The following is a 21827-nucleotide window of genomic DNA, read 5'->3' on the forward strand; positions in this document are numbered from 1 at the left end:
ACTTGTGATCTATATTGTTACTGTATACTGTGGCTTAGGTCCCAAACTTGGATTGGTATTCAAGAAAGCGCCTAGCCTCGCTAAGAATCAAAAGTTCGGAAGCTAGATGGAGCTCTAGCCCCCAGAACATCTCTGAGGTTAAAGGTTACGCAGATTGGGACTGCGATGGGTAACGCCGGCTCTTAGTGGATCAGAGGAGGCTGTTATACTGGTGTGGTGATGCTTGGAAAAAACATCTCAGTTTTATGTTCGCGTCGGTCTTATTGTAGTCAGGAAATGCTCAGGGTCGTGCACAGGCACTCAGGTGACGAATGTTTCCCACAGCGGTTTTAGCTTGGGAGGCATTCCGGAAGGTTACTCTGATTCACCCCAGGTGACATCAGAGACAAACAAGGTTAAGGGTGAAGAGCTGGACGTCAAGTAGGGATGCTATCAAGTCTACCCCTGGTACATCCCCACCCCATCTCGGTGGTAGAACCGGGAGGGACGAGTACGGCGCCTGCGTCGGTAAGGGACAGACTAAGTCCGACCAGGAAAGAAAAGCTTTTGGTGTAACGTCTGTCTACACCCCCATCTAGAGCAGGGAGGGACGCCTCCGGTAGAAAAATTGGCGCTGGTCGCTTTTTTTCTCTCTTACAGATGGGAGCTAACAATTCCAGCCTCACTCCTTTAAACTGTATCCTGAAAAACTGGGATAGATTTGATCCCCAGGGCTTAAAGAAGACACACCTGGTCTTCCTATGTGATACTGCATGGCCACGGTATCCATTGGAGGACGGCGAACGGTGGCCGGTTGGAGGGTCTCTTAAATATAATACTGTTCTACAATTAGACCGGTTCTGTAAGGAACAAGGGAAATGGGTAGAAGTAACATATGTGTTGCCCTTTTACTCTCTGCGAAATATGCCAGACTTATGTCCTAAGGGTATAGATTTGGGCGTGAAACCTTCAGCTCCCTCCTGTCCTCTTACTTTGCCCCCGTGCTGGGGACTCCAAACTGGGATTCAAACTGCCCACATGGAGGTCCAAACAACTCCTGTCTCAGTACGACCTCAGACTACTCTGGTTTCAGTAGAAACTCAGACCATCGAAGTAAGAGATGAGATAGAGGACAGGAGACAAAGAGAAGAAGAAAAACAGGTTTCTCCAATCTATCCCTGAGATCATATGCGCAGAGCAGCCAGAGAGACTGAGGAACAGCCACAGAAGCTGTTGCCTCTTTATAAAACACCCACCGAGAGAAATAATCAGTCTGTGAGAGTTGATAAGCCTTTCTCTTATCAAGAAATACAAAAAATCAAAGAAGATCTGGGAGACTATTTAGATGACCCAGAAAAATATATTAGAGCTTTTAAAGGTGTTACTCTGCTTTATGACCTCACTTGGAAGGATGTGATGTATATCTTGAGACAAACGCTGACTCCCGAGTCAAAGACTCGAGTTTTGGGAAAAGCGGTTGCTTATGGAGATGAATGGCTTGGTAATGAATCAGTAGGGAAGAGGGAGAACGAGATAGCGGCCCTCCCCACTGGGAATCAGGCGGTCCCAACTATAGAACCAGACTGGGACTACAACACAGCTAAAGAAAGATGGGATCAAAATCATTTTGTTAGATGTATTCTTGAAGGACTTAGGCAGGCACGTTCTAAGCCTTTAAACTATGGCAAATTGACAGATATAGAACAGGAGGAAAAAGAAGCTCCTGGTAAATTCCTAGATAGACTGCGAGAAGGCCTTCACAGATTCACTGAGATTGATCCCGAAAGTGAAGAGGGAAAAGTGATCTTAAAAGATAGATTTCTCACTCAGTCGGCTCCAGATATCCGCCGTAAGCTATTAAAACAGGCGTATGGACCAAATCAGTCTTTAGATACTCTGTTACAACTGGCTCAGACAGTCTATTATGGTAGGGAATATGAGGAAAAGAAAGAAAGGCAAAAAAAGACAAAGGAAAAGGCGGAAGCCTTCGCCATGGCTATGAAAAACGTTCTTAAACAGCCTGAGAAAAGTGCCCAGAGGGGCCCAGGTGAAAAGAGATGGGCTTGCTACTACTGTGGAAAGGAGGGGCACCTCAAGCGGGATTGCCCTCAGGCATCTAAGCCGCCCCCGGCTCCATGTCCGGTCTGCAAAGGACCACACTGGAAGAGAGACTGCCCCCAGAGGCGTAGGTCTCCCGGGTCGGACTCTCAAGACAATCAGGACTGAAGGTGCCCGGGGGTCCCCACACAAGCTCCCGTCCTAATTACACCTGAGGAACCCCGGGTATTAATAGTTGTGGGGGGCCAATCTGTCGATTTCCTTTTAGATACTGGGGCAACTTATTCTGTGCTCACTGAAGCCCCTGGCCCACTTTCTTCCCGATCCGCTTCCGTAATGGGACTGTCTGGACGAGCCAAAAGGTATTATTTCAGTTATTCTTTATCTTGCAACTGGGATTCTGTGCTGTTTTCACACGAGTTTCTGATTGTGCCAGAATCTCCCTCACCCCTCTTGGGAAGGGATATACTGAGCAAGGTCCATGCCTCTGTTTTCATGAATATGGAGCCCTCTCTTTCTCTCCCTTTAGTTGAACAAAATGTAAATCCTAGAGTATGGGCGGATGGAAAATCTGTGGGTCGAGCTCAAAATGCTATTCCTGTAGTTGTTAAGCTCAAAGACCCGCACGTATTTCCACATAAGAAGCAGTATCCACTGAAACCTGAAGTTAAAGAAGGGTTAAAACCCATCATTGAAAATTTAAAAGAACAGGGACTATTAATTTCCTGTAACAGTCCTTGCAACACTCCTATTTTGGGTATAAAAAAATCGAATGGTAAATGGAGACTAGTTCAAGATTTACGAATAATAAATGAGGCTGTAGTTCCTTTACACCCCGTAGTGCCTAATCCTTATACTCTATTGTCTGAAATTCCTGAACGGGCCAAATATTTCTCAGTAATTGATTTAAAAGATGCCTTCTATTCAGTACCTTTGGCGGAAGAAAGTCAATTCCTATTTGCCTTTGAAGACCCTACGCAGCCAGCTTCTCAATTAACCTGGACAGTTTTGCCCCAGGGATTTCGTGACAGTCCTCACTTATTCGGACAAAGTTTGTCACGAGATCTACAAAACTTTAATAGCTCTGAAACAGTGGTGTTACAATATGTAGATGATATTTTGCTCTGTGCTGAGACAGAGGAAGCTTGTTCGCGAGCCTCTGAAGATTTCTTAAACTTTCTGGCGGACTGTGGTTACAAGACATCAAGAGAAAAGGCTCAGCTTTGTCAACAATCGGTTAGATATCTGGGCCTAATCATATCAGAAGGGACTAGGGCCATAGGCCCTGAGAGAATTAAACCTATACTAAATCACCCCCTACCTATGACTTTAAGACAATTGAGAGGATTTTTGGGAATCACAGGTTACTGTCGCATTTAGATTCCAGGTTACGGGGAACTTGCCCGGCCTTTATATAAACTTATAGCTGAAACTCAGCAGGCCCAAACCGACAAACTGGTTTGGTCTCCAGAAACTCAAAAGGCTTTTAAGGTTCTTCAGACTGCTCTCCTGCAAGCTCCAGCTCTGAGCTTGCCCACAGGGTCAGAATTTAATTTGTTTGTCACTGAAAGAAAAGGTGTGGCATTGAGAGTTTTGACACAACCCCGAGGGCCTCACCAGCAACCTGTAGCTTATCTAAGCAGAGAATTAGATGTAGTTTCACGTGGGTGGCCCCACTGCCTAAGAGTAATTGAGGCAGCGGCTTTATTAGCACCTGAAGCTTTAAAAATAATTAATGGACGAAAGCTTACTGTCCTGACTTCTCATGATGTGAGTGGAATCTTAAATTCTAAGGTTAATATTTGGATGACAGACAGTAGGCTTCTTAAGTATGAGTCATTGTTGTTAGAAGGACCAGTAACTAAGCTTAAAGTTTGTGGAAATTTAAATTCTGCCACTTTCCTTCCTGAGAAGGAAAATGAAACACCTGATCACGATTGTTCTCAATTCCTAACTTTAAACTATGCAGCTCGAGAAGATCTAAAGGATAAACTGCTGGGTCTGCGGAGCACTCCCCTCTTCGTCAATAGAAGGCTTCCCGTGGTGGACATCCCCACTTCAAGAAAAAGACTTTCTCCAAGTCTGTGAATACCTTCGACAACAAACACATGTGATGCCTCTTCTTCATCTGATGACAACTACCAACCCTAAAATGGACTGGTGCAACACTTTGTACTCTAACTATGGACATAATGTGACTTTTAATTTTGATTATACATTGTCTAGGTTCAATGACTATTTTTCTACATATAAGGTAAATAGGTCTAGATCTAATGGTTTTTTACCTGACGTTTATCAAATATGGGACGAGGTTACATGGCTAACTCCTGAAAAAGGACGCTTAATATCTACTGCCTCTATATGCTGGGAACAAACAGAGCCGTCCCCAAAAGTTAGCCAACAACTTAATTACAATGATTGGAAACAATTGGGATATTTGTCTCAAGAAACATGCAGTGTAATCATTCCCGTGTTTTCCAACCCCAGATCAGGTTCTCCCTTTGTCTGGCCAGGCACAAATTGGGACTGGATATCTCAGTCACGCTGGCTTGCGCCAAATGGGACTTATTGGATATGTGGCTCTTACCTATGGGCGTGGCTTCCCCCTGGTTGGATAGGGAGATGCACCCTGGGTCTAGCCTTTACTCATGGCTTTATATTTTCAGAGCTTCCAGAAAAGCCTGCTAATTTACCCCACCTTAAAACTCGGTGGACAAGGTCTGTATTTTATTGGTATGATTATTTGGCTGCAGCGTTTGTTCCCTCTTTGGGGACTACAGATGTTATGTTACGAGTGGATGCTTTGACTAATTTTACTCAACAGGCATTACAAGATTCTCAGAAGGCTATTTCAGCTCTTAATGCTGAACAAGCACAAATTAGAAAGGTGGTTTTACAAAACAGATTGGCTCTAGATATTCTGACAGATGCACAAGGAGGAACCTGTGCCATTATTCATACCCAATGCTGTACATACATACCTGATATGAGCACGAATGTTACTCATTTTACTAACCACATGAACAAGATGATTAGGGCCATGGATACTCCTGAAGCCTCAATTGCCTCACTTTGGGAGACGTTAACTAGTTCCCCATGGTGGACAACTATCTTAATTACAATAATTCTGGTTGTTTTGTTCTTGCTGTTTGCTCCCTGCATCTGTAATTGTATAACTGGATTTGTTTCTAGCCGCATGAAAGCTTTTAAGTTACAAATGGTTGCTCAAACTCCTGCTACTGCTGTAGCTTCCTCCGACTACTATTTGGGGCCCCTGGATCAGATATCCTCAATATGAGGATTAGGAGAATATGTTGCCTCACCAATTTAGGGACAACGCCCCTTGTCAGCTCGGAAGTAGTTATGGAATGAGAACGACGCCCCTTTTCCCTAGGCAACATAATTCTCCTAAAAGAAAAGGGGGGAATGAGAGGGTAACAGATAGGAAGGCCAGGGGTCTCCAAATGGAGGAAATAGCCTGCAAGTGTCAGACATTTTTCTCTCTCTTAAGCGACAGGAGGAAACAAACTAGCAATATTTTTTTCCTTCTCTATACAAATTTAAAGAGAGGTTTCTCTTAAAATACTGTGTTGCCATAATGACACTAGAGATAACCAATGCCTTTTTCTTATGGAAATGTTTGTCTTAAGCTATGCTAATGTACTACGCCTTTACCCCAAACTCTGTCTCCAAGTCGGTTCCGCCTCTTGGCCCAAAACCTACTTGACAAACCAGTATGTTATACTCAGATATTGTTCCCCTAATCTATGTAAATGAAACTATTTGTATGGTGGTCTGTCCTTCTTTAAGATTCAAGTTAATTATTTTATGGCCCAAGATAAACCATTTGGTGCCATTCTAAATTTTAAGACATTCCTTTCTTTCATTAACAGACTGCTAGTGACTATATAACATCCAGCTAAAGACTAGCAAGGGGGTACTCTTTCTGCCCCCTTCTGATGCCTATGTCAGAAGCTTTCTCTATCTCCTTTATACTTTAATAAAACTTTATTACACAAAAGCTCTGAGCAATCAAGCCTTGTCTCTGGCCCCGGATTGAATTCTTCTCCTCCGGGAGCCAAGAATCCTGGTGTATTCGCGTGATTCAACAACAACCTTTCAGTTGGGCGTGACTTAGCAACTAAACAACAACAAATATTCTGTTTCTTGATCTGGGAGCTGATTGTACAGGTTTTCAATGTGATAGTCACTGAGCAATACATTTATTATATGTGCATTTTTATACATATGTTTTCAATAAAAATGTTTTTAAATGAAAAAGAAATATACAGAACAGCTATAAGAGAATGTGTGTGTACCCAGACACTTCAGTCATGCCTGACCTTTGTGACCCCATGGATGGTAGCCCGCCAAACTCCTCTGTCCTTGGGATTCTCCAAGCAAGAATACTGGAGTGGGTTGCCATTTCCACCTCCAGGGTATTTTCCTGACCCAGGAATCGAACCCATGTCTCCTGTGTCTCCTGCATTGCAGGTGGGTTCTTTACCCTCTGAGCCAGTGGGGAAGCCCAGCTATAGGAAATGTGTGTCCTAAAATAGAAAACTAGAACAGCAGACCAGGCTACCACACACGTGGGGCTTCCCTCATAGCTCAGTTGGCAAAGAATCTGCCTGCAGTGCAGGAGACCTGGGTTCGATTCCTGGGTCAGGAAGATTCCCTGGAGAAGGAAATGGCAACCCACTCCAGTATTCTTGCCTGGAAAATCCCATGGACAGAGGAGCTTGGTGGGCTACAGTCCACGGGGTCACAAGAGTCAGACACGACTAAGCGACTAAACCACCACCACCACACATGTGACCACAGGGCCATCCTCCTCTCTAAGAAGACCACCCACCCCCACCGCCACCATCTTTGAGCAGGTGGCTTCAAGAGGCAGTGTTTAGGTAGGAATTAAGGAGCACAGGAACACCAACTCAAGCGTAAGAATCAATGAGGTGTCCCTCATAGCCCAGTCACTCTCATGTTCTCATTACAGACTGGGAATTTCACATAATAAATCCAGTTAAAACTTTTAAATGATCCAGACAATAAGGTGTTAAAATATTTGCTCATAGCATTTCTGTAGGACTGGGAAGTTGGAAAATCTGTTTCATGATTTCACTATTTATAATACATTTATCAACAATTTTATTCAAGTCCCTTTTCCAGAACTTGTAAGGAATAAAAAGATACATGAGACACAGTCCTTGACTTCCGTAAGCTATTGATTTAATAGGAAAAGATTAGCCAGAAATACACAGGGGTACACTGTATAAGGGTTGAGTTGGGGAAGCATTGAGTAAACGCAGCTATTGGCATGTGAGGTAAACTTACTGTGTTCAGTGAGGGACAGAGAAAGCTTATTAAAGGAGGCAGAGGTTGAGTAGAAGTCTGAAGGGAGGAATTTAAACGAATAAAGTAGACCTGGAAAGGTGAGGAGAAATTTCAGGAGAGTTATTAACACTGTAAATAAAGATTCCAAAGAGTCAGTACACAAAGTCGTTTTAATGCGGACTGTCTTGTGGCTCACCAGTGTTAAAGGCCATTCAGAGTTTTGCTGGAATCTTTCAAAGACTGTCCACAGAGTCATCCAATTGGTTATCCTTAGCATCTCTTTTTAAAATATCCCTTTCTTCATTCCTTGAGGTCTAAAACCTGTCATATATTGCAGGTGTAGGTAGACTAGGGGTTGGCAGACTTTTTCTATAAAGAGCCAGATAGTCTTTGTCACAGCTACTCAGCTCTTCAGTTGTTGCATAAAAGCAGCCATGGCCAATGTGTAAATGATGGATGTGGCTGTGTTCTAATAAAATTGTGTTGTAATAACAGACGGGTTTGGCCCACAGGTCTACCTTGCACACACTTGAACAAGACATCTAATGTTAATGTTAAGTTGCTTGCTCAGTCGTGTCTGACTCTTTGCGACCCCGTGGACTGTAGCCTACCAGGCTCCTCCATCCATGGGATTCTCCAGGCAAGAATACTGGAGTGGGTTGCCATTTGCTTCTCCAGGGGATCTTCCCGACCCAGGGATCGAACCCAGGTCTCCCACATTGCAGGCAGACACTTTAACCTCTGAGCCACCAGGGAAGCCCGAACAAGACATCTGATGCCCCACAAAGATGACTCCTCACAACCTGTGAACTTTTCATTTTCTCCCTCCCTCTATCCTTTTTCTCTTTTCTCCACAGTTATATTTTATTCCCTATGACACCAATTCCTACTCTGTAATGATAGCCCTAGAACAATGGGTAGAGAAAGATCAGGAATCCTGGGGAACTGTGGATAGTTTCTAACCCGGGAGAGTGAGTCAATCCAAGTGATATTTTAAGGAAATTAATCTGGCAGCACTGTGTAGGATGGATTGTCATAAATATAACATAGAGACCAACTAGGAGATTATTGCCAAGATTGTATACAGTAGATGTGGAGCCGAAACTAGAACATCAGCTAGGAATGGAAAAAAATAGATGGGTGTGGGACAAAATGGGATTCAAAGATTAATTGGAGGGACTTCCCTGGCTATTCAGTGGTTAAGGCTCTGCACTTCCAATGTGAGGGGCTTGGCTTTGATCCCTGGTTGGGGAACTAAGATATCCTTTGCTATGTGGTATGGACACACACACAAAAAAGCTCCTGGAATTGGGACTTCCTGGCGGTCCACTGGTTAAGGCCCTGCACTTCTACTGCAGGGGGCACAGTTTCCGTTCCTGGTTGGGAAACTAAAATCCCACATGCCCTGCAGCATGGTAAAAACAAACAAACAAACACTGATTAACTGAAATTGACAACAGGTTAGATGCAGAAGTTTGCAAAGATAGGTAAGAATTACTAAGATACAGAGGCTGGTTAAGTAGGGAAATATTTGCCTGATTTTTGTCTACATTTTTAAATTGTCCTTCTCTTTGTCCCGTAAATACCAGCGTTCCTCAAGTTTGCTTTCCTTCTCTTCTTGTCCCTTCCTCTCCTACCTCAAAATTTTCCTGAGTGACATGGTTTACATTTGTAGTGTTAATCAAGATGTCTCAGTTGATTATTTCCAAATCTGTTATCTGTAGCCAGATGTCTTTGGTGAGATACAGACCACCCCCCAAGTGGTGTTTCCAGGAGGACTCACGGATCAACTCAGGTTCCAGTTGAGATTGGTTTTACCCTACTTTCTAGCCAGTAAATTAGCTTTATTGCTGTTTCATGGATGTAGGCAAAAGAAGTAAGGGTCTTGGTTCAGACAGAAGTTCTTACTCCTCACAGCACAGCAAGCAGCATCAGCATCAGCATGTGGACGTCAGTTACTCTTGACACTCCGAGTCCCACAGGGTGAAACGGAGGGCCAGATATCCATGCAGTGGATTGCACTTTAGGAAGGGGACACTGAGCCTGAGGAACCTGCTATTTTATTGCCAGTGGTGGGCAAGCCTCCTCTTTGTCCTGGAAACAGTCCCTCAAGGTTACTCAGAGCAAAAACACACCTGAAAAATGACCCAGGTGAAGAGCAGTCAGGGCCTTGCATTTTTAACATACTTTGCAAAATGTGTAGGAATGGACGAGACCCTGTGGAAGATTGGTCCAATAGTCTGAATGACCAAAACTGAATTTACCAACTTCCTTAAGACTGCTCTCTCTTCCCAGTCTAGGTGAAGGACACCATCTTCCATGCCGGTCACTCAAAGCAAAAACTGATGGTTGTGTCAGGCTTCACCCTGTTGCTTAGTCTCCTCGTCTCAATTAACCACTGAATTCGTTTCCTGTGGCTGCTGTAACAAATTAACATAGACAACAGAAATTTATTCTCTCAGTGTTCTGGAGATCAGAAGCGTGAAATCAAGGTATTGGCAGGCCTGTGCTCCCTCTGAAAACTCTAGGGGAGAATCTGTCCTTAGCCTCTTCCAGCTTCTGGTGGCTCCAGGAATTCCCTGGTTTGTGGCCACATTAATCTCTGAATGGCTTTGCCTCTGACCCATATTGCCTCCTCTTCATCCTCATCTATCTGTCAAATATCCTTCTGTCTCACTCATTTGAGAAAACCTGTCATTGGATTTAAAACCCATCTGCATAACCCACTGTATAATCATAAGGGATTTGATTGCAGTCATACCAGAATGGCCTAGTGGTTTTCCCTACTTTCTTCAATTTAAGCAGAGTTTTGCAATAATGAGCTCATGACCTGAACCACAGTCAGATCCAGGTCTCATTTTTGCTGACTATATAGAGCTTCTCCATTTTCAGCTGCAAAGAATATAATCAAACTGATTTTGATATTGACCATTTGGTGATGTCCATGTATAAAGATGTCTCTTCTGTTGCTGGAAAAGGGTGTTTGCTATGACCATGGCGTTCTCTTGACAAAACTCAGTTAGCCTTTGGCCTGCTTCATTCTGTACTCCAAGGCCAAACTTGCCTTTTACTCCAGGTATCTTTTTTTTTAATTTATTTACTTTTAGTTGAAGGATAATTGCTTTACAATATTGTGTTGGTCTGCCTGAATTTGGGAAACTCAGCTGTGGTCACAGGACTGGAAAAGGTCAGTTTTCATTCCAATCCCAAAGAAAGGCAATGCCAAAGAATGTTCAAACTACCACACAATTGCACTCATCTCATACCCTAGCAAGGTAATGCTCAAAATCCTTCAAGCTAGGCTTCAGCAGTACATGAACTGAGAACTTTAGATGTACAAACTGGGTTTAGAAAAGGCAGAGGAAGCAGATATCAGATTGCCAATGTTCGTTGGATCATGAAGAAAGCAAAGGAGTTTCAGAAAAACATCTACTTCTGTTTCAGTGAAGTAGAAAAGTAAAGTAGTAAAGCCTTTGAGATCACAACAAACTGTGGATCATTCTTAAAGAGATGGGAATACCAGACTGCCTTACCTGTCTCCTGAGAAATCTGTATGCAGGACAAGAAGCAACAGTTATAACTGGACATAGAAAAATGGACTGGTTCAAAATTGGGAAAAGAATACGACAAGGCTGTATATTGTCATCCTGAATATTTAACTTCTAGGTAGAGTACATCATGAGAAATGCCAGGCTAAATGAAGCACAAGCTGAAATCAAGATTGCCGTGAGAAATATCAACAACCTCAGATATGCATATGATACCACTCTAATGGAAAAATATGAAGAGGAACTAAAGAGCCTCTTGATGAGGGTGAAAGAGGAGAGTGAAAAAGCTGATTTGAAATTCAACAGTGAAAAAACTAAGATCATGGATCCGGTACCATCCCTTTCTGGCAAATAGAAGGGGAAAGGGGGGACACATTGACAGATTCTATATGCTTGGCTCCAAAACGACTGCAACTGAAGACTGCAGTGCAGTGCAGCCCTCAGTCGCGTCCAACACTGCCACCCCGTGGGCCGCAGCACGCCAGGCCTCCCTGTCCACCGCCAGCTCCCGGAGTCCACTCAGACTCACGTCCACTGAGGTGCTGACGCCATCCAACCATCTCATCCTCTGTTGTCCCCTTCTCCTGCCGCCTTCAATCTTTCCCAGCATCAGGCTCTTTTCAAATGAGTCAGTTCTTTGCATCAGGTGGCCAAAATATTGGAGTTTCAGCTTCAGCATCAATCCTCCCAATGAATATTCAGGACTGAATTTTTTTAGGATGGACTGGTTGGATCTGCTTGCAGTCCAAGGAACTCTCAAGAGTCTTCTCCAGCACCACAGTTCAAAAGCATCAATTCTTCGGCACTCAGCTTTCTTTATAGTCCGACTTTCACATCCATACATGACTACTGGAAAAACCATAGCTTTGACTAGACGGACCTTTGTTGGCAAAGTAATGTCTCTGCTTTTTAATATGCTGTCTGCTGCTGCTGCTGCTGCTGCTGCTGCTAAGTCACTTCAGTCATGTCCGACTCTGTGCGACCCCATAGACAGCAGCCCACCAGGCTCCTCCGTCCCTGGGATTCTTCAGGCAAGAACACTGGAGTGCGTTGCCATTTCCTTCTCCAAGGCATGAAAGTGAAAAGTGAAAGTGAAGTCGCTCAGTCGTGTCTGACTCTTAGCGATCCCATGGACTGTAGCCCACCAGGCTCCTCCATCCATGGGATTTTCCAGGCAAGAGTACTGGAGTGGGGTGCCATTGCCTTCTCCAAATATGCTGTCTAGGTTGGTCAAAACTTGTCTTCCAAGGAGTAAGTGTCTTTTAATTTCACGGCCACAGTCACCATCTGCAATGATTTTGGAGCCCAAGAATATAAAGTCTGGCATTTTTTCCACTGTTTCCCCATCTATTTCCCATGAAGTGATGGGACCAGATGCCATGATCTTAGTATTCTCAGTGTTGAGCTCTAAGCCAACTTTTTCACTCTCCTCTTTCACTTTCATCAGGAGGCTCTTTAGTTCTTCTTCACTTTCTGCCATAAGGGTGGTGTCATCTGCATATCTGAGGTTATTGATATTTCTCCTCGAAGTCTTGATTCCAGCTTGTGCTTCATCCAGCCCAGCATTTCTCATGATGTACTCTGCATATAAGTTAAATAAGCAAGGTGACAATATACAGCCTTGACGTACTCCTTTTCCTATTTGGAACCAGTCTGTTGTTCCATGTCCAGTTCTAACTGTTGCTTCCTGACCTGCATACAGATTTCTCAGGAGGCAGGTCAGGTGATCTGGTATGCCCATCTCTTTCAGAATTTTCCACAGTTTATTGTGATCCACATAGTCAAAGGCTTTGGCATAGTCAATAAAGCAGAAATAAGATGTTTTTCTAGAACTCTCTTGCTTTTTTGATGACCCAGCAGATGTTGGCAATTTGAGCTCCGGTTCCTCTGCCTTTTCTAAAACCAGCTTTAACATCTGGAAGTTCACAGTTCACGTACTATTGAAGCCTGGCTTGGGGAATTTTGAGCATTACTTTGCTAGCGTGTCAGATGAGTGCAATTGCGCAGTAGTTTGAGCATTCTTTGGCATTGCCATTCTTTGGGATTGGAATGAAAACTGACTTTTTCCAGTCCTGTAGCCACTGCTGAGTTTTCCAAATTTGCTGGCCTATTGAGTGCAGCACTTTCACAGCACCATCTTTTAGGATTTGAAATAGCTCAACTGGAATTTCATCACCTCCACTAGCTTTGTTCATAGTGATGCTTTCTAAAGCCCACTTGACTTCACATTCCAGGATATCTGGCTGTAGGTTAGTGATCACACCATCATGATTCTCTGGGTCGTGAAGATCTTTTTTGTACAGTTCTTCTGTGTATTCTTGCCACCTCTTCTTAGTATCTTCTGCTTCTGTTAGGTCCATATCATTTCTGTCCTTTATGGTGCCATCTTTGCATGAAATGTTCCCTTGGTATCTCTAATTTTTTTTGAAGAGATCTCTAGTCTTTCCCATTCTATTGTTTTCCTCTATTTCTTTGCATTGGTCACTGAGGAAGGTTTTCTTATCTCTCCTTGCTATTCTTTGGAACTCTGCATTCAGATGGGTATATCTTTACTTTTCTCCTTTGCCTTATGCTTCTTTTCTTTTCTCAGCTATTTGTTAGGCCTCCTCAAACAACCATTTTGCCTTTATACATTTCTTTTTCTTGGAGATGGTCTTGATCACTGCCTCCTGTATAATGTCACAAACCTCCGTCCATAGTTCTTCAGGCATTCTGTCTATCAGATCTAATCCCTTGAATCTATTTGTCATTTCTACTGTAAAATCATAAGGGATTTGACTTAGGTCATACCTGAATGGTCTAGTGGTTTTCCCTACTTTCTTCAATTTAAGTCTGAATTTGGCAATAAGGAGTTGATGACCTGAGCCAGTCAGCTCCCGGTCTCATTTTTGCTGACTGTATAGAGCTTGTCCATCTTTGACCGCAAAGAATATAATCAGTCTGATTTCAGTATTGAGCATCTAGTGAAGTCTGTGTGTAGAGTCTTCTCTTGTGTTGTTGGAAGAAGGTGTTTGCTATTACCAGTCCGTTCTCTTGGCAAAACTCTATTAGCCTTTGCCCTGCTTCTTTCTGTACTCCAAGGCCAAATTTGCCTATTACTCCAGGTATTTCTTGACTTCCTACTTGTGCATTCCATTTCCCTATATTGGACTTCCCTGGTGGCTCAGATGGTAAAGCATCTGCCTACAGTGTGGGAGACCCAGGTTCAACCCCTGGGTTGGGAAGATCCTCTGGAGAAGAAAATGGCATCCCAGTCCAGTACTCTTGCCTGGAAAATCCCATGGACGGAGGAGCATAGTAGGCTATAGTCCATGGGGTGGCAAAGAGTCGGACACGACTGAGCGACTTCACTTTCTTTCTTTCTTTCACTTTCCCTATAATGAAAAGGACATCTTTTTTGGGTGTTAGTTCTAGAAGGTCTTGTAGGTCTTCATAGAACCATTCAACTTCAGCTTCTTCAGTGTTACTGGTTGGGGCATAAACTTGGATTACTGTGATATTCAATGGTTTGCCTTGGAAATGAACAGAGATCATTCTGTTGTTTTTGAGGTTGCATCCAAGTACTACATTTTGGACTTCATGATGACTGCAGCCATGAAATTAAAAGACACTTGTTCCTTAGAAGAAAAGCTGTGACAGACCTAGACAGCATATTTAAAAGCCGAAATGTCACTTTGCCAACAAAGGTCCATAATAATAATGTACAGATGTGAGAGTTGGACCATAAGGAAGGCTGAGCACCAAAGAATTGATGCTTTTGAATTGTGATGTTGGAGAAAACTCTTGAGAGTTCTTGGACTGAAAGATCAAACCACTCAAGCCTAAAAGAAATCAACCCTAAATATTCATTGGAAGGACTGATGCTGAAGCTTCAATACTTTGGCCACCTGATGTGAAGAGCTGACTCACTTGAAAAGACCCTGATGCTGGGAAAGATTGAAGGCAAATGGAGAAGGCGGCAGCAGAAGATGAGATGGTTAGAGAGCATCACGGGCTCAGTGGACATGAATTTGAGCAAACTCCAGGAGATACTGGAGTCAGGGGAGCCTGGCATGCTACAGTCCTTGGAGTTGCAACGAGTCAGACACGACTTAGCAACTGAACAGCAACAACTGGATAACTCAGGATGAATGCCTGTAATTAAGTGAAGGATTGCAAGATCCTTTTGCAATCCTTGCAAAAGGATTTTGCATGTTTGCCACGGTAAAATAATAGTCACAGATTCAGGGAATTAGAATGTACACATATCTTTCTGGTTCAGTCTTTACAGTCACCAGGTTCTCTAAAGGTTCTAGCATAGTCATTTTTACATAGTAATATAAGCTGAACTTAGGAATTATTTGCATAGATGTAATGGGTAAGCTGTGAACATGCAGCTGTGCTGTGCTGTGCTTAGTTGCTCAGTCATGTCTGACTCTTTGTGACCCTATGGACTGTAGCCCACCAGGCTCCTCTGTCCATGGGATTCTCCAGGCAAGAATACTGGAGTTGGTTGCCATGCCCTCCTCTGGGGGATCTTCCCAACCCAGGAATAGAACCCAGGTCTCCCACATTGCAGGTGGTTTCTTTACCAGCTGAGCTACCAGGAAAGCTCCTAACATGCAGCTAATGAACAGTTATTCCAGGCTCAAAGCCAGGCTGTAAGAGCCTGAAGTTCATGCTTTTAATCACTAATGGGTACTGTCACCTTCTTACCCTTCTTAAATGTTAATTTTGTCGATACATTGTAGAAGTCAACATTTACAGGAAGGAAGCATGGGGTCAAGTTGTACCAATATCCCCTCGGTCCTTGGGTTGGCAAGGGTTCTACAGACATTAGAAGCCCTTTGCATCACCATCATCCCCCAAAGTTTCCCCTATTGAAAAGTCAGTGTGATGCATAGATGCCCTCAGTTCAGTTCAGTTGCTCAGTCATGTCCGACTCCAGGCCTCCCTGTCCATCACCAACTCCCAGAGTTCACCCAAACTCATGTCCATCGAGTCGGTGATGCCATCCAGCCATCTCATCCTCTGTCGTCCCCTTCTCCTCCTGCCCCCAATCCCTCCCAGCATCAGGGTCTTTTCCAATGAGTCAACTCTCCGCATGAGGTGGCCAAAGTATTAGAGTTTCAGTTTCAACATCACTCCTTCCAAAGAACACCCAGGACTGATCTCCTTTAGAATGGACTGGTTGGATCTCATTGCAGTCCAAGGGACTCTCAAGAGTCTTCTCCAACACCACAGTTCAAAAGCATCAGTTCTTCAGCGCTCAGCTTTCTTCACAGTCCAACTCTCACATCCATACATGACCACTGGAAAAACTATAGCCTTGACTAGATGGACCTTTGTTGGCAAAGTAATATCTCTGCTTTTGATATGCTATCTAGGTTGGTCATAACTTTCCTTCCAAGAAGTAAGCGTCTTTTAATTTCATGGCTGCAATCACCATCTGCAGTGATTTTGGAGCCCAAAAAAATAGTCTGACACTGTTTCCACTCTTTCCCCATGTATTTCCCTTGAAGTGACGGGACCAGATGCCATGATCTTAGTTTTCTGAATGTTGAGCTTTAAGCCAACTTTTTCACTCTCCTCTTTCGCTTTCATTCATCAAGAGGCTTTTTAGTTCCTCTTCACTTTCTGCCATAAGGGTGGTGTCATCTGCATATCTGAGGTTATTGATATTTCTCCCGACAATCTTGATTCCAGCTTGTGCTTCTTCCAGTCCAGCGTTTCTCATGATGTACTCTGCATATAAGTTAAATAAGCAGGGTGAAATATACAGCCTTGACGTACTCCTTTTCCTATTTGGAACCAGTCTGTTGTTCCATGTTCAGTTCTAACTGTTGCTTCCTGACCTGCATACAGATTTCTCAAGAGGCAGGTCAGGTGGTCTGGTATTCCCATCTCTTTCAGAATTTTCCACAGTTTATTGTGATCCACACAGTCGAAGGCTTTGGCATAGTCAATAAAGCAGAAATAGATGTTTTTCTGGAACTCTCTTGCTTTTTCCATGATCCAGCGGATGTTGGCAATTTGATCTCTGGTTCCTCTGCCTTTTCCTACAACAGAGTAAACAGGAAGCCGAGTTCTCTTTCTTGCCAGTTCCCTTTGATTTGCACTTCAGTGCTCAGAGTTTCAGTCTGAGATATAAAAATGACCCTGATAATCATCTGCCTGTCCAAAAAATTCTCTGATGGGGGTTGATGCAATTTAGTGAGAATCAGCCCTTATGAGGGCCATTCATAATCAGCTTCTCATTTTGCGGACTTTCTGCCCTACAGGCCTGGTGAGAAACATGAGCACATCAATCCTGAAGACTTATGAAGCACTTTATATTTCATAAGCACTTAGCTAAAATTAATTATCCAATTAATCTCCAAGGATGATAACCAAATGATTTCTTTTTTAAAAATATCATTACTTATTAACGAATTAGAAAGCTGGAAAGCTGATAGATTTTGCATGAATTTCCACTGGGGAAATTGGAGTCACTGAGGGACCAAATTCCAGTCCCTTCAATGTCTTTTGACAAAAATGCAACAGAACCCAAACACAGGGAGGTGGAACACTGGAATCTGCTCTGTCCACCAAGGGGAAATCATGGAGCCACTGAACCCCCGGAGGCGTCTGTTTCTCTGTTAACCACAACACTAGAATTCTGCCCCTGCTTCTCTGACTGAACTGAAAAAGTGAAGTCTTCATGGATATGAAAATGTTTTATTCTGGGAATGTTGATCGACTTGTATATTAAGCTAATTTAAAATAAATTTTAATTAAACAAGAATGTTTTTAAGTCTGGGATCCCTTAACTATGAGTTGTTATGTAACTGGCTTTGATGGTGTTATGTTGTGGTTGAGAACTTAGGATCTGGGGCCAGATGGAAAGATTTGAATCTCACTCACTACCTGGGTGACTGTGGGCAAGTCACGTGCCAGCTTCCTTTCCCATAATATGGCATCACGACAGTATTATTTTGAGGACTGAATGAGTCAATCCAGGTAGAGGCTCTTGGCTCTGTTCCACTTCCGTGGCAGGAAGCCAGTTACTGCTTGCATCTACATAGCTAATTAAGGACTTGGGAGTTTTATCACAAAGGAAAGAGGACATGAACGTGTCCCCTAGGTTTCCTTGACCAGATGGGCACTGACTGAGCGTCCAGCAGACTCACAGCCCCTCATAGCCTCTGCCTTCCCTCCACTCCCCTGCCATTCCCCATCTCTCTGTTACTTTACCTCCCTCTCTTCTCCCTGCCTGCCCTTTGCTTTTCATCTCCCTCTTCCGGTTTCTTCACCATCCAGGTCAAGGAAGGATCCCAAAATTGGCTGGATCTGCTTGTGGGAACAATTTTTTTCTCGTGGAGTATCAGAGAAAAACAGCCTGCTTTGTGAGGGTCTCTGAATCCACTCTCCTCGCTGAACAGACTGTGTCTATGCCTGAGCCCCACGTTCTGTGTCTGCCTCTCTCTGACTCTCTTCCTGTTTGTCTCTGTATCTGTCATTGTCTCTTGTCATATGTGCATCTCCCTCAGTTGTGTGGGTCCCCTCAGCTGTTGGGGGGGGAGCTCCCTGGGCCCTTTGAAGAATTGCTGGTGGGGAAGCAGAGAGAAAAAGATCTTGTGCCTCCTCCTGCACTGGGACGTGATTGAGAGAACCGCTTTCTCCAACGAGAATTAGTATCAATATGACCTGGCAGGTGGTTCTGAAACTCCAGGGAGTCAGGTCCCACTCGATAGACTCTGAAGTAGCAAGACTGGAAACAGTATATTTCTGAACAGGTGTCTGAGTGAAGCAGAGATGATGATTCTAATCAAGACAACTTACACAAAAGTTCACTGGGCACATATTTAATGATGCATGTAATAACGATTGTGCTGCATGGTAATTAGCATAAATGGTAAGGGGCTCATGAAAATGACTATTAAAAAAAAAAAAAAAAAAAACTACTGTAGCGTTACTTTCTCACAGCTAAGCCAAATTTTATCTCCCCTTCCTACACTGCTAATTCACCAGCATCTGTAATCAGCATCAATGCTGATAATTTCTTGATGTCACATACTGTTTACTCATCACATCCTGTGAACATACTTGGATCCAGACACATAAATGCACATGAATATACACACGCTCACACTCTCTCTCACTCACAAAAAGACACAGAGTGAGCCTGGACTCAACTGTAAAATGAGGATTCCCTTATCCATATTCACCTACCCTCTCCTGTAGGGCAGAGGTTAGCCCCCATGAATCCCCACCCCATTCCTCTCCTTCCTGGATCCCTGTGGTCTCTTTGGAGAGGCTTGACCACTGGCTGAAGTGATGTGTGAGTTTCCTTATAATCATAATATTCTATTTTAAAAATAATAATGAGGGGGTGGTTTAAAAGTATAAATGAGTAGGTTTTGGTGCCTTTATAATATCGCCATCATCTTCATCATCACAAAAAATTAAAACAGTTGAACATATTCCAGATGCAATGATGTATCTTTGTATACACAATCCATTTAAATTTTGAAGCAGATGTTCTTCACTTCCTAAATGAGAAAACTGGAATTTATTGAAGTTAACTATTTGCCCAAGGTCATGGAAAAAATCAATAGGAAGTCAGGATTCAAATTCTGGGGATTTTGACTGAAGCTCACGGTGTGAAACCACCTTGTTCTTCTAGCAAAATACAAGTGATAAGAATAGATATTTCCTCCCCCTAAATCTTTATTTTTTCCATTGGTAACTATGTTCATAGGGCATGTCTATCTTTCATGAGGAAAAAAGGGCACTGGAGCAGTTCCCACATGGCTCCTTCTGTGGCCCTCAGTGTCCTTGTCAAGTGCAGCTTGTCCCCCTGCTTGCACGTGACCTCAGCCCTGCCCCGTTCCTCCCACTCCTCTTGGTAAAATCCAGATTGTCCAAACAATGGCAATTAATTAATCAGAATAATTCCTTCTTTCCCCCAGAACCTCTTGGAACAAATACTCTTGAAACTAGCTGAACTTCAGCTGACCCTGCCTACTGAAGCCCTGTAAAAAAATTCCACCCTCCTTCCCAAGTTAGAAAGCTCCTTCTCCTGCCGACAGCTTTGAAAAAAGACTTATGCTAATGGCACTCTTGTTTTTTTCCACAAAGGATTTGCGTAAGAGATGCTGAGATGCTAATAGCTGTCCACAACTTGGAGAATATGGAGAAACCGTTTTAGGAAGAGTGAGATTAACACAGGAAGAGGTAAAGACTTAAGTGCTGGAAGAAGAGACAGAGATATCCAGTGGTATTCATGTTCCCATCCTATTTCTCTAAGCCCAGCACAACATCTGTTATTACCATTTTATTCTTATATAAGTGAACTAGTTAAACTTGTAGGGTCAAGAAAAAAAAATAAAAAGGAGGACAATCACAGCAATCCTCAAATTTGGCTGTGCAAGCATGATTTTTATAACTCAGTTCTGCAATAAACTCAAATCTAGAGCCTCTGTGTCCAGGAATGAGGGTAGACATTATTTTTCCCCTTTTATTAGCTCACTCAACTAGACTCTTCTGGGTAAATGCTCAATTGGAAACTCAGGGATCTCCCCCCACCCCTTGCCAACCCCACTTATGGGAATGAGCTCAGTTGCTAGAGAATCAGGGTGCTAAAACATAATTTTTAAAAATTGTGGTCTCTCATACAAATATAAAATACGTGTCGAAGATTTTATTTTACTCATTATTTAACGAGGAAACCAGTGAGCACTCAAAACTGGTTCAAAGGAAAATCCAAAGGAAAAGCACATATATGGGCAGTTAGGAATACAGAATTGAATTTGCTGATAGAGACAAAACTGGCGTCTCCCATAGAGTGGAAATTGATGCACCTTCACTGGATAAACTTCACTTGTATTTCTGAGAATGGAATTGTTTGCATCATCATCAGCCTTTCACAAGTTAACTTCAGTTTCTGCAGACTTCCACACTAGGGGCAATATAAGACACAGATCCCTATAAAATCAGGTAATCCCGAAAGGGTCTTTTCTCCAGAGATTTTTACCGAGAATTCTGTCTGTATAGTCTGATCTGCTACATGGGATCAGACTAGTTTAAATAGAAGTGAGATTTGAATAACTGAGCTTTTTTAAAAAACTTCCTGCCACATATGACTTATAATTGCTGCCAAACTAAAAGTATTCTATTTTTCATAGTCCCCCACCCATCTCATGGGTTGTGACAGAACAGGGAACTGTCCAGTCTTCACTGCACAGTCAAAGCTGGCTGCAGACAAGGCTGGGTTACCATTCACAGATGAGACAGAGTAGAAACGCAGGGCGGTCGCATTCTTTCTAAGCCAGTGATCAAGAGCTGCATGTGTTGCTCTACCGTCATTCCATAGCCAGAGGCGCACACCTAGCGACAAGGGTAACTAGGGAACAGAGCCTTAGCTCGGCAGCCGCCTGCATGACTGAACTCTGTTCCTCTGGAAGAGGGGGACGCCTAGATGGCTCCCCAGCACCATCTGCTCCTGCAGGATCCCTGGCCTCCGTCCATGGGATGGAGTTCTCTGTGCTCCCTCCTCCGTCTCTCCCAGTTTTCCAACCTCTGTATTCTACTTATTTGTTGTGGCTGAAGTACTTACTCTGAGTAATCGATATGTGTAAAAAAACTGTGCATATTTAATGTATATAATCAGATGGGTTTGAGCATGGGCAAACACACTTGAAACCATCACCACAATCCAGGTAATAAACATACCCATCACCCCCAGAGTTCCCTCCGTCCGTATCCTTTTATGTGTCTGTGGAACGCTTAATCTGAGGCCTGCCCTCAGCACATTCTTCAGCGGACGTTACAGTGCTGTTGGCTGTAGGCCCTGTGCCGTGCTGCCGGTCCCCTGCAGCACAATATGCAAGAATAAATTCATCTTGCATAACTAAAACTTTATACCCAGTGAGCAACAACTCCTCATTT

General features: G+C 43.3%; 1 protein-coding gene across 1 annotated transcript in view; it reads left to right on the forward strand.

The window, feature by feature from the left end:
• The window catches only part of BBS10 (Bardet-Biedl syndrome 10), a 44483-nt gene extending 23444 nt beyond the window's left edge, over nt 1-21039 (forward strand). Inside the window, exon 3 of the transcript XR_003108986.3 lies at nt 20019-21039. The gene's annotated coding sequence lies outside the window, so the exon portion shown is untranslated. The remainder of the gene's footprint in view (nt 1-20018) is intronic.
• Nucleotides 21040-21827: the final 788 nt, after the last annotated feature.

Source organism: Bubalus bubalis, chromosome 4 (assembly GCF_019923935.1).
Source record: "Bubalus bubalis isolate 160015118507 breed Murrah chromosome 4, NDDB_SH_1, whole genome shotgun sequence".
NCBI lineage: Eukaryota > Metazoa > Chordata > Mammalia > Artiodactyla > Bovidae > Bubalus > Bubalus bubalis.